The sequence below is a fragment of the Pleuronectes platessa genome, chromosome 8 (genome assembly GCF_947347685.1).
Source record: "Pleuronectes platessa chromosome 8, fPlePla1.1, whole genome shotgun sequence".
Classification (NCBI taxonomy): Eukaryota; Metazoa; Chordata; class Actinopteri; order Pleuronectiformes; family Pleuronectidae; genus Pleuronectes; species Pleuronectes platessa.
Genome location: NC_070633.1, coordinates 9103936 through 9116282, shown reverse-complemented (window position 1 = coordinate 9116282; position 12347 = coordinate 9103936).

Genomic DNA, 12347 nt, shown 5'->3' with positions numbered 1-12347 from the left:
TCCGTCCTCTCCACTCTAACTCTATCTGCTTGCTTCTGTGTCTTTCTCTTCCTCCCTCTACTGCTCTCTCTCTCTCTCTCTCTCTCTCTTTCTCTCTCTCTCTCTCTCTCTCTCTCTCTCTCTCTCTCTCTCTCTCTCTCTCACACACACACATACACACACACACCTGCTGTGGTCAGGACACACATTAGACGTGCGCTGCTTTTAAAATGACTTCATCAGATTCACATCTCTGACTTCACCCTCTGTCCCAACTGGTGGAGGAGGATGCAGAATGTATATGTTCATCTCATCACTTGGTGTCGCCTGACAGCATGACCTCCTCTGCCTTTCAAAGCCTTACATCAGTCTGCACTTTTTCTATTCTGTTTTCTTTCAGGTCTCAAAAAGCATCCTAGAAATGCAGAGGCCCTCCTGTTCGTGCCCTTTGACCCCATTATCAATTAATCCATCTCTACTTTGTGACAATTTATACAGCTTATAGTCCTACATGCTGAACTAGTTTCAGCTGGGATACATTGGTGAGCGCCTGTATTAAGATTCAAATGGGTCAGTCTTGTCGCAATACGCAATCACACACACACACACACACACACACACACACACACACACACACACACACACTCATATACAAAGACACACAGGTACTGTAGAGGAACTGGGACAAGCCACATGCTGCTTCACAGATTTCTCTGCACCTGGGACAAGCGCAAGACCTTCACTTTGTGTGAGTGTGTGTGTGTGTGTGTGCGTGTCAGTGTGTGCTTGCCTTTGTCAATGTGCGTGTGCGTGTTTGTGGCTCTGAAGGTGAAGTGCGGGTAGGATAAACAAGATGTCTGGGTTCCACCACACTGGCTTTTCTGATTAGTTTTGAAGTACACACACTGACACACGCACACGCACACACACACACACACACTGAAGCCACTTAGTGTGAAGGAAAGGTGAGGAAACATTAGATACGTTACATGCGAGCTGAAGTCATGTAGTCTTATAACGCAGCAGCTCCCAATCCCCTGCACAGCCGCCCACCCCAGTCCTCCCACAATACACTAGAGCAAGGCGGCTCTGAGGGGGATGAGTAATACGCGTGCTCTTTGTGGGGGCCGGCTTTTGTCCAAGTGATTTTTTTACTCATTTATTTTCAGTTTTTTATACATTTGATTACAATTTGCTCTTTTAATGGAAACACTTTAGGCATACTGTAAAAAATTATTCAGCAACAGCAAAGTGGCTTAAAATGTCAGAAGTACAGTTTTGTGAAAAAGTCATGTTAGCCTCATTATGCCACGTCGACCTTTCCCTGTAAGTCTGCCCCATGTTTAAATTACAGTACGTGACGCGTTATGGTGTTTACATGTGTGGCCTAAAGACACTGTGAACGGATTCACTAAAGGATTGTCAGGGCTCTCTAATTTTATTTATTTGATGTGCTCCTCTGTGGCTTCAGTATGTGAGTGTTTGTCTCCAATGCAGTTTGTCCTGAGGTTCCTTGAAACAGGTTCTTCTTGCCTTGTAAGCTGTATGCCCTGCAGCAGAAATAACTGCTATGATAACCTAGTTTTGTATCAGTGCCAATGCATGTGTGTGTGTGTGTGTGTGTGAGTGTGCATTGAAGGAAGAAGGTAGTAGAGGTGAAGCACAGCTCTGTGATGGCTGGCGTGTGTGGTGTAAAGGGTTGAGGGGCGTGACAGGATAGGGTCATTACATTACCTGCTGTAGGATCCACGTGGGGCCTGATGAGAGCCTTTCAGAGAGTCCAAGCCTGAAACACACACACACACACACACACACACACACACACACACACACACACACACACACACACACACCTGACCACACACACACACACACACTCTATCTACATCAGCTGCAGCGGAGCTTGTTAGTTGGAGCTGGGCACACATGAAAGACTGCTGTCCTTACTATGTAGCAGTTACAGCCAGATCTCATTAGCTTTGCAGATAGTGTTTTTTCAACAAGCAGTCAAATAGGCCTCATTATCAGGCTTTTCTTCAACAGTAAACAGAAGTGGAAAGTATCATTCACTCAAGTAAAAAACTAAAACTAGACGAAACTAAACTATGACATATGTATCTCATAAATGCAATTACTCAAAGTTTTGCATGTAAAATGTATAATAACACAATCTGTTTTGCTGGTTTTGGTCAAGACAGCATTGCCTGCATCAGCTACGGAATAAGATTACAATTGAGAGACACAAACACTATGCCTGAAAATGAGAAACTAGAAATAAATGTTTGTAATTTTGACTTTACACATTTATTCACAGTTTAAATTAAGTTAAAGTGTCAAGATCCCAGCTTGACTGGAATCTTAGAGTCTCTGGATTTTCTATGTTCTCCATTTGTCTGTGTGGGTTTTGTGCAGGTCCTCCAGATTCATACAGTCCAAGACATGCAGACTCTAAATTGACCGGTGGTGTGGATGTGAGAGAGAATGGTTGTCTCTTTTTGTCGGCTCTGCGATACACTGGAGATCTTTCCATTGGTAGCACAGTTTGTGCTACCAATAGGATGATCTGCTTAAATCCATTTTTCACTTGCACGGTACACGTTTTGTATCGTAACAACTTATTGTCTAATTGTATTCAATGTGTTTCATTGAGAAATGTGTGTCTGTGCTCCTTTTGGTCACTATCTATCACTGAATGAGTTAAGACAATGGTTAATGAGCCTATGACCCACAGGTAAAAGTACTGTAATATTTATATATTTGCAGGGTGCTCATAATAATTAAATAATGGAACAAGATGGAGCAGCCACAATGAGCTGTTAGATGAGGAGCTGCAGGCAACTGGCTGCACCTCCATCTTCTCACTTTGGTAACCGACTCTTTTCACTGTGCCCTTATGTGTGAAGACTGAAACCAAATCCTGATTGTTTTCAGAAATATTATTGGATGCCCCCAGAAGTTAGTTAAGTTAAGGCTTTTAGAGGTTTAGATCTTTCAGCCAGTTAAATGTATGTATTATTGGAACAGAAAAGTTGAAGTACTAGGTCACATTTCCTAGTCCTTTTGTACCAAAATAAAACCCTATGGTCACTTATTCACAGGTCACCGTCATTTCTTCCCACTATGTGTTTTGCTTTTTGCTTAAACCACATTGCTCAAATCTACAGCCCACACTGTTTGCATACAAATGTGCCTACATGAGCTCCCAGTGTTAGTTTGCCTTCCTGATAAAACCGGAATGACATGAATTGGGGAAACACTCGCAAAAAAGCCATCACTTTCAAAATATCATCCTGTGTTTTTTTATTTATTTTCCACCACAGAGTGAAGCCACACTGTTTCTGTGTTGCGTTGCAGAGCAAATAGAGTGATAACGGCCAGGTAGGGAGAGAGCGGCGCTTTTGTGCTGTGGGTTACGATTGATGAGGCTCATTCTGGCAGCGCAGGAAGCTAATGAGTCAGAACCATGAGTCAAGCTGTCGGGAAATCACACCGTCCCAAAAAAAAGGCTCAACGTGACATCTTCTATCCACAACCAAACAAATGCAGAGCGAGAGCCACACAGACAATGAAAATGAGACACCGCCCAGAAGAGCTTATGTCACTGCTTCACTTTAGCCGCAATTCATTTCATGCAACATGCATTTCAGCTTAACCGTGCACAAATTACAGTTTGAAAGTGGGTGTCAGCACATAGAGCTCCGCCATGACGGCTCTGGCTACGCGAAGACAACTGAAATGTGAAGTTTTAAAATAGAACAGTTGCATCAGAAAAAAGAAAAAAAAACTGATGACAGGATGCAAACGAAAGCGTGCAAGAAAAAATTGTTTCTCTTGATTTACTTCAGCAATTAACACAGAGAGAAATCAAGTTCTTTTCTTTTCACTTTGATTCGTCAGGGACCAGAATAATGAACCAACCTCTTCATACAACACTGGACCAATGGAAGATGAATTCGCTGTAAGTTTGCAACTTGTCATTGAAAGTCCTTAAGATTTCATAGTTTCAGGTCAGATGTGTCGACAACATAATATTTCCAGTTAGCACTAACTGGAAATATTGGTGCGAACACAAGTACTGATCTGAACTGAAGTTTAAATTTGTTACACACCCGGTAGCTGACACCACTGGGAGTAAATGTTTAGTAACAACTAATGTCTACACTGGTTTGTGTGGTGCCGCTTGTTTCAGTGTAGTGATGCACTTACATCACATGATCTGCTGTAGCTTTTCGTTGTGTTAAATGTGTTTCATTGAGATATTTGTGTGTGTTCTTCGACATCTTACTGTTACTGGCTATGTTTACATGGACACACCAATTTTTGGGACTATTGACCTTATTCAGAACATGTTTTCGATCAAAGTGTTTACATGAGTTGCTAAAATAATATCCTGCTTATATTCCTGTTCATATGCTCTAGACAGAGCATAGTCGGATTAATCAACCAAGTTGAACAAGTTTAATGTAAAGTGCTGTGAAAAATATAATTGGAAAATGTTATGTGATTAAGAGGTATACATTATTATCTACATTATGTAACTAAGGTTTAAATACTTCAAAAGATGTAATTCCATTATTGCCTGTGTTGAGAATGACCATTTTTACTTATTGTGTTAATCGGTATAGTATGTAAACATAGTCAGTGTCAGTCTGACTGGTGGTTTCAGACTAATGTGCAGGTTGAAGACATAGACACAGGAAGAAGTAAATTACCATAATATTTAATACAATGAACAGTGAATGTGCAATCAACGTGACTATCAGTAACAAACCCAAAGCTAAAAATGCAAACAAATGGGGGAAGATAGGGACAAAGGGGGAAACAAGAGTCCAGTGAGAGGGGCAAAGAGTCCAGTGTGTAGGAATCCTGGGGCTCAGGTCAGAGTGCATGTGAGTGAGGGAGCCCAGGGAGTCGTGTGGGAGGGGGAGGGGGGGGAGCTGCCTGAAGGGGATGGAACAGAGCAGCTAAGCAGGTGATCCTGAGGCAACAAGTTTTTAAATACAAGGTTCTACACTGGTAAGTTTGAGCCAAAGCACAATACCAGGAGGTTTGGCAACACTCTGGTGAGGATGTAGTCAACAGACCACAGGTTGTATACTACAACAGATAACAGTTGATTGTCAGGTGATGCAGGAGCCACTGGTCACGCCCAGCCAGCCGCCCACACTGAAGAAACAGACACTTTTAGGTGGCAGACAGAAACAGAGCCAGACAGCACAAACACTACAGTCAGAACTGACTCACAATGAACATCCATTCTTGAACAATGTCATTTCTCTCCCTGGTGCACTTTCCTTCTACCATTTAGATCATTTCTTTCTACGGAGTCAAAACAAACCTCCCAATTGCTTATTAATCCAATTACCTCATGTTAAAGTTTGGGTCACGCTCATCAAGAGTGCATTTATCCACTGAGGCTGCTCTCATGCTGCACTCACCACTTGGAAAACCCAGTGTGATAAGTGCTGTGGCGAACACGAGCAGGGAGAGCATCCTTCAGCTGGAAGACAGGGATGCTGTTTTCTAGTTGACCAGGACCTTTGACCTCCCTGTAGAGGCGGAGGTGGAGCCAAAAGTAGAATCTTCCCTCAGGGTTCAAAAGGCATGAAAAATCCCGCCTTCACTGACACACGAGGCGGTAAAAATAACATCGACTTCCACACATCAATGTTCAGAAGAAAAAAATAATATTGACATAAATCCTCTCCTTCAGGGTTGTGGTTAGCACCTTGCAGCCCACATCGCTGCTGGCCAGTTCCTACATTTATCAAGACTTTGAGAAAACAAATGGAAAGATGTGACTGCAGCCTTGACACAGAAGCTATAAACAGTGCATGTGTAACCTGTGTGTGGAAAGTCTTCCTCTGGAGCTCATTCCAACTGGATACCCAAATCTTCCACTATCTGAAAGCCTCTCCAGTTAGGATCTTGAGCCACTGTGGAGTAATCCACGAACACCATATCTCCAAAGAAGCAATCAGATTCAGAAAAAAAAGTGGCTAAGTATCTTGTGTCTTATTAAGTGCTCTTTCTTCCTCACCATTGCCATCCACAGTCATAAGAAATGAAGTCTCTCCATCCAAATGCAAAGGAAGCATCACTCTTAACCATTATCTACTTGTGAAGCGAATTGATTGGGAGCCATTTATGCTTGACTGTGTCCTCGTCCCCTCACATCTACTTCAGTTAGCGTGAACACCCATTACATGACAACACTTGAGTGCCCTGTGATGTACAGATGGCAGATGTGAAGTCCAGCTCTTTCACACTTACGTGAAGTTTCAGTTTTGGGATATGGAGCAAGTAAAAGCCAAAGTTGAGCAATGAGTCCATGTCCATTTTAAAGTGCAATGCAGCGATCACCTCCAGTGCTACAGGGAGAGTAGAGGTTGTTAATATTTAACTTTGCCAAGGGCGTTATGTTTTCACCAGTCGGGTCGTGCAGCAGACAGCGTAAAGATGTAGAGTAGAAATCACAGTGCAGAGATCCCTTGTTTTTGTTTACAGCACATTGACACCACTGTCCGCCTATATCGCTCTCTGGACATCTTCTGGTATCTTCTACATCTATGGCACTTATTTTTCATCTTGAGATATTTATATTCTTTTTTTTTTTTTTTTTTCATTTTTGAGTCTTTTGTGTGTTGCAAACATCATCAACACTCCCACTATCTGTGTTCACACGTCGGCTCATTTGGACATTTAGTGTTTTACTAGGGGGCTGGCAGAAGAATCTCCGGATGGAGTCCAGAGCCTTTCACTCTGACTTTAGCTTTTTCAAATAGAGCCTTCCCAGATATTAGTTCAGTCACTATATTGACTCAAATCAATAAAGTGACCATAAAAGCCCAGAGGGTGTCCTCTTGATTACCCCCCCCCCCCCCCCCCCCCCCCCATTTTGTCTGATTTCCTGGCTTCTAAGTTTAGACACTTGTCCTGATTTAAAGAGTTGTACAGTATCCTGGACAGTCAGATCAGCTCTATTACTGGATGAGTGAGAAGAAACCCTGTGATGTAAAAAGGTTTGATGCTCTCTTCTCTCTATGCTGAGTAACACTCACCATTGTTCTGAAGGAGACCCCAGAGAATTATTAAATGGGCAGAACAGAAACCTGAAGACATTCAACACCAGCATAGAAACTCTGCAGCAACTAGCATTTGGGCGGCGTAATTGTAACACGACTCACACACACACAACGTCCAACTATGAGTGCTCGGCCCCGTGCGTAGGCTCTATAAGGTCCGAGCATGACAATATGTCTAACCACAGCATCATGGGGTTCAGTATCCTGCCCAAGGGCACGTATAATAATACAGGTACAAAAAAATAGACAGGTAGCGATTGCACCACCAACCCTCTAAAAATTGGGTTAGCCACGAGTCTGTCTTATAGATATAAAAAATGAAAAAGATTGAGTTCTGAGGTCTGAGGTTGAGCTGAACACACCCACACAGAGACATACAGAGACACACATGCTTTTTCAGCAGCTTTTAATATTTAAATATGTGTTTCTGAACAAACAACCCCAGTCCCTCAGATTATTAATAAGAAAAAAAAGAAACACATGATAACTGAAGAACCTTGAGGCTACCTGACTTACCACCTAAAACATGTGGCATTTTAATGAAAGTCTGTATGAAGTTAATCTTAGCAGCAACATAAACATGTGAATGTAATGTGTAGTCAGGCAGGCTTTAAAAACTAACACACACACACACACGAAAATGAGGCGTTCACACGTTTATAGATAATTACTGGTGATGATTGAATCCAACTGTAGGGGACGTGGCCGGTGGGAGATGGAAGATGAGGCGTAAATGTTGGTGGGAGAATGTTTGCCCTGCGGCAAATGGTGTGTGAGTATGTGTGTGTCTGTGTGTTTCAGTGCACATGTCCATACAAGTTTGTGTGAATAAATTAATGTTAAAATGAAGCAGACTTTGCATCGAGTTTCAAACAGGGAATTACAAAAGTAAAGAAACAACGGTCGCAGCAAGATGTGAGAAGGAAAAATACGTGAATAATATTCAAGATAATAAAGTGAAATAAATCAACCTGATTATTATTTTGTCATCACTTTAAAACAAAGGCAAGCTTTACACTGTTGTACATTTCTGCTGAAAACTAAACATCTACTTATGCTTTGAATCTCTAATGACATTTAAATTACTGTGCGCCCCAAAATGAACAAGTCCCATTTTTCTGGGATGGTGCACACAGTGTTTCCTGGTGGAAGACATGATGGAAACATGTTCCCAGTTTGCTCCTGCTCCGCTTCCTTGGTCTTCTTCCCAGCAGCACGCTGCCCCCCCACCAGCAGCAGCAGATGTACCCACAACAGTTGCTGAGCCGTTTTGCTGAGCCATGAGAAATGGGACAGAAACAGGGTGACACCAGATAACCTTGGTTGTCATTGACACACAACAGCCCACACACAAGGACAAGGTTGGCATGTCACATTTTAATCTTCGCAGGCAACATGGGACGGAGCTCGGACACCAGGGTTGGGTTTCATGCCAGGTTTGTTAGTTAGACAGTGACAATGACATACTGTCCCATTCAACATACAAGCAAATATTGCAAGTGAACGACACCAGAGAGAAGTGATATCGATAGTATCATTAAATCTTACAAAGATACTAGATCCTCACGTGATTTGTTGTTGTCCTTGCAGAAGGTCCCTCTGGAAGTACAGTCATCCCGTACAGGCTCCTGTGATTAGAGACATAAGGCAGACTGTCCCAGCGCCCTCCAGGCATTTCAGCAGCAGTAGCCTGGAGCAGATAATATTCAGCCGTTAGAGACCTCAGCAGGAGGGGAAACAGGAGAACTCCCAACCCTGAGGATCAGGCTAATGAATTCAGTTTGCCGTGAAACGATCATTCCTCTAATGTGCAAGTCAAAATTTGGAGCCAGCACCTGTTTCCTGTGATGTTTTCCTTCTTAAAGAGAGGAACCACGTTCACTGCAGAAGTCGACATTGTTCAACGCACAACAGATTTCTCTTTGATAGTGAATCGTTTGTAAGATGGATTGTGAATTCGCATGGAGAGGGATGAAGTGTCCACTGTTTGAAGAATACATCTGTTACAAAGCCAAAGTTGTATTAGAAAATACATATGATATTTGTATTAATGCAAATAACCAAACATTCCAGCTCTACATTACAATCAGATTTAACAGAGAGGAACGGTATTAAGTCATCATCAACATGTTTCTCATTGTTTCCTAGTTTATCTTATCGGTTTCCCGAGGCCTTTGAAGCTGCACTAATCAAAATGTTTATATTTACATACACATTATTCATTTTATATTTACTATGGATCAAATCACAAATATAGTTTTTATTTATATGCTTGAATGGATGATCGTTGTTGTGTGCGTTTAAACCAATTCCATGGGCACACCCTGTGCTTGGCTTTACAGACAAAGACACATTTCCATGCAGTGATTATGGTGAAAACGAGTCCCCCATTATTCCTGTCAGCCCAGCTGAGGATTTTTAGTTGATTGTTTTGCTTGATGGCCTGTAACTTTACTATTTTTATTTCCTTAAAATTTTAGTAACTTACCTGCCAAGCAAACAGGCAAGTGGATACAAAATACTGAGTATTTAGCAGCTAAATAATCTGATATTTCAGTGGGATTCGGTCCCAAAAAGGCAGAGAAATGGGTCTCACCATCAAGTCAATGCTAGTGCTGCTACATAATGCTGAATGTATAAATTGGCGACTGTTTACTAACGCTTGGACAAAATCTCAGTGTTGTGTTTACAGCTTGTTCCAATGACTGCGAGTTGCCATAACAATCAATCAGTGCTGATTAAAATTAAAATAAACCCTCATTGAAAGATTGTGTTGAGTCACTGAAGTAAATAAAACCACCTCTAACCTGAAGGTGTTGACAGGACTGAAGTTATTTTATTGCACATCGCTCAAGAGGCCCAAGTATTGAGACCTGATGAGGCACATAAATCTTATAACAGGAATATTCTTAAGAGTCGGGAGCTTAATCATTATACATTATCAGATCTCTCATAACATCAGTTTATTCTAGTTAAAACCTTAATATTGACCATCTTCATCTGGACTGCTTGAGAGTCCCGGTTATTAATATGGTGCACATGTCCCCAAGCAAAGTCACAGTTACAAGCATCATTTACAATAATACTTCTTGCAGCTCGGGGACAAGCCTGGGTTTTTAACAGTCTTTCCTCCACTGCGCTCTTCAACACAAAGTGTGTAATGTTGTATTGATTATATTGATTTGGGAAAGCGTTGCAGTGCTAGGATAAGTGCCCCTGCCTCACAGTAAAAATGAGATTTTGATCCATCGAAGCCTTTAGTTTCCTGGCCTGATTGCTGGGAAGATCTTGCTTCATTTCACCTCTCTACTGAGGCAGGCACTGTATAAATAGGCACTCTGGAAATAGACCTTCATTCTCAGCGGAGCCTCTCCGGAGAGGGCCCGGACCAATGGCCAGATTTCCAACACTGAGATATAGGCCATGAACATTACAGACATCTGGACTGTGTGATGTTTTGTGGAATCCCTCCACATTTTGAGAAGGAGATGTCAGAAACACTGGTGTAGAATCTTTTGAATAAGCACATCTGCTTGATTTAACATTAGAGTCTTACACAGGAAACTGTGATGCACTGACGTTGTGCCTCCTGGAGCCAAAACATTTATTCATTTATTACCCATTTACTCGTCCATGCCTCATTTACTGCGTGGCACTACATCCACAGCACTTATACACATCACTGTGTGTAGGTCTATTTGCTTGTTGTTCTCCTGCCCTGTTCTCAATAATGTTGTCACATTTTAGCTGTACATGAACGGACATGTTTTCCCCAAAGACCTCTATGTTCCTTACAAGATGCTAATAAGTGAGGATTTCACAGTATCCTCCCTTTTCAGCACACAGTACACAGTATACAGTACACTGTACACACTACACACACTACACAGTACACACGATTGATCAGGTTTTCATGGCTTTCACAAACAGCTTCTCGGAATAACAATAAAATGTTCAGTCGAATAATGGGTCTAAAAGTATAATCTTTGATTTAAAGAATTACTTTAAGTATCTTATTACCACTTTTTCACATTGCAATAAGTTCCTGATTTGTTTCAGTGAATAAATGTACGGTAGATTAAAATGTATTTACAGATGAGTAAAGGTTGCTAAATATGGTCAAGACCAAGTAGGTGAAGCTTTGCCAGGTTATGAACACATCTGCTGTGATAGATTACACCAGTCTTTCTTTTCACTGTCAGATCTGTCAGCACTGAGACTGGTCGTTGTGTTAGATTCATTCACACTGGTCCAAGAATACTGCCCACATCTTCCAAACTACTGATTCTGAAGCTGATACCTTAGGATATACCGTTTGACTTTTAATGGCACTTTTATTCAGATTTTGCATAAATGATGAAAGACCTTTAAAAACAGCATGCATTCATTTGTATCTGTGAATAGAGCAGCAATGGTGTCATGCTGGCAGATAGGGAGTGAGGGAGAGAAGGAGAAAAAAAACAGGGAAATCTCAGAGGAGCAAAATGGCTGCCGAAAGGAATCTAACCCAAATCTCCTTCTTTTTTTTCTCCCTTGAGTGGCACACCACTTCAAGGGAAACTGATTTGCGTGCAATTGTCTTCTGATGAGATCCTAATCTATTTTTACACCTCTGTGATGAGACGGTCTTTGTTATGAGTCCTCTTTTAAAACAGAGGTCTCGTAACGAAGAGCAGCACCAGTCAATGTGGCTGTAGGGTGAAGACCAACAGCGCCTGACGCAACCAGAGACACCTCTGAACTGTCCAGACATTACAAACTGGAGGCTAAACACAACTTATCTGATTTGGATTAAAACGGTATAGATTTAAATGAGGTCACAGTTCGGAGAGGGACACTCCGATTGACAGGTTTCGTGGTTTGATTCCAATCGCCACATGTCAAATTGTCCTTGAGAAAGACGCTGAGACTTAATTACTTCCACAATGCAGTACCGTTGCTTTCCATTGGCAACTGAACATAACCCAGGACACCACAGCAATTGAGTCAGTTGTTGATCAATTAAGTTAAATGTCTAAACGTCTTTCAATGCTGCGTTGTCAAACCCAATAACATTATCTCTCTAATTCCACAGGGACATTTTTTTAATTAGGGACAATTACAATTAAATATGTATATTTGTGGGCCGAGGTGAAAGAGCTCATTATCCTTCATCACAAGTATTTTCTACTGTGATAAACTCAAGAGAATATATGCATATACCTCAAGTATGGACAACAATATCACCAGATGCAAATCAGAAACTTGTACGTCTTTGTCATTAAGCCAGTTAAAGCTGATCTC